Genomic DNA, 543 nt, shown 5'->3' with positions numbered 1-543 from the left:
GTAGGGGGTGCTGAAGGGGCTCATTATCCACTAAACTCAATGGCGTCTTTGTGTTTCAGGCCGCAGGCCTAGAAACCCCTTTCCCAGTGCGATCTGATGCCTGTCTCTGTCTGTTCATGTTGAGGTGCTGAGGATTACGTTGCTAATCGAGACTAGTCAGTTAGTGAGGTTAACTAATGAGTGAATGAGTTTTTTTTTATCTTTTAGTTTTAATATTTTTTGGTAATATAGAGTTGCAAATAAATGTTATTTATATACTATTATAATATTTATTAATATTTTATTAATATTTAGCTTTTTTGTTTACTTATTCTTATTCTTTTCTTTTTTGGCATTGATTATTTTAGCTTTTGTTTTAGAAATTTTTGTATTTGTCTTTTTTTCTCTCTCTTTTTTAAGTTTTTAACCAAAGGCAACATTACTAATTTTCATTTAATTAGTATTAGTATTTATATGAAATGAAACTATGTATTATATAATATTACAAATTATATTATTGGCAAAAAAACATATGAACATGTGTTATTTAAAAAATATTAACTG

The sequence above is a fragment of the Garra rufa genome, chromosome 14 (genome assembly GCF_049309525.1).
Source record: "Garra rufa chromosome 14, GarRuf1.0, whole genome shotgun sequence".
NCBI lineage: Eukaryota > Metazoa > Chordata > Actinopteri > Cypriniformes > Cyprinidae > Garra > Garra rufa.
Note: the sequence above shows the minus strand (reverse complement) of the source record.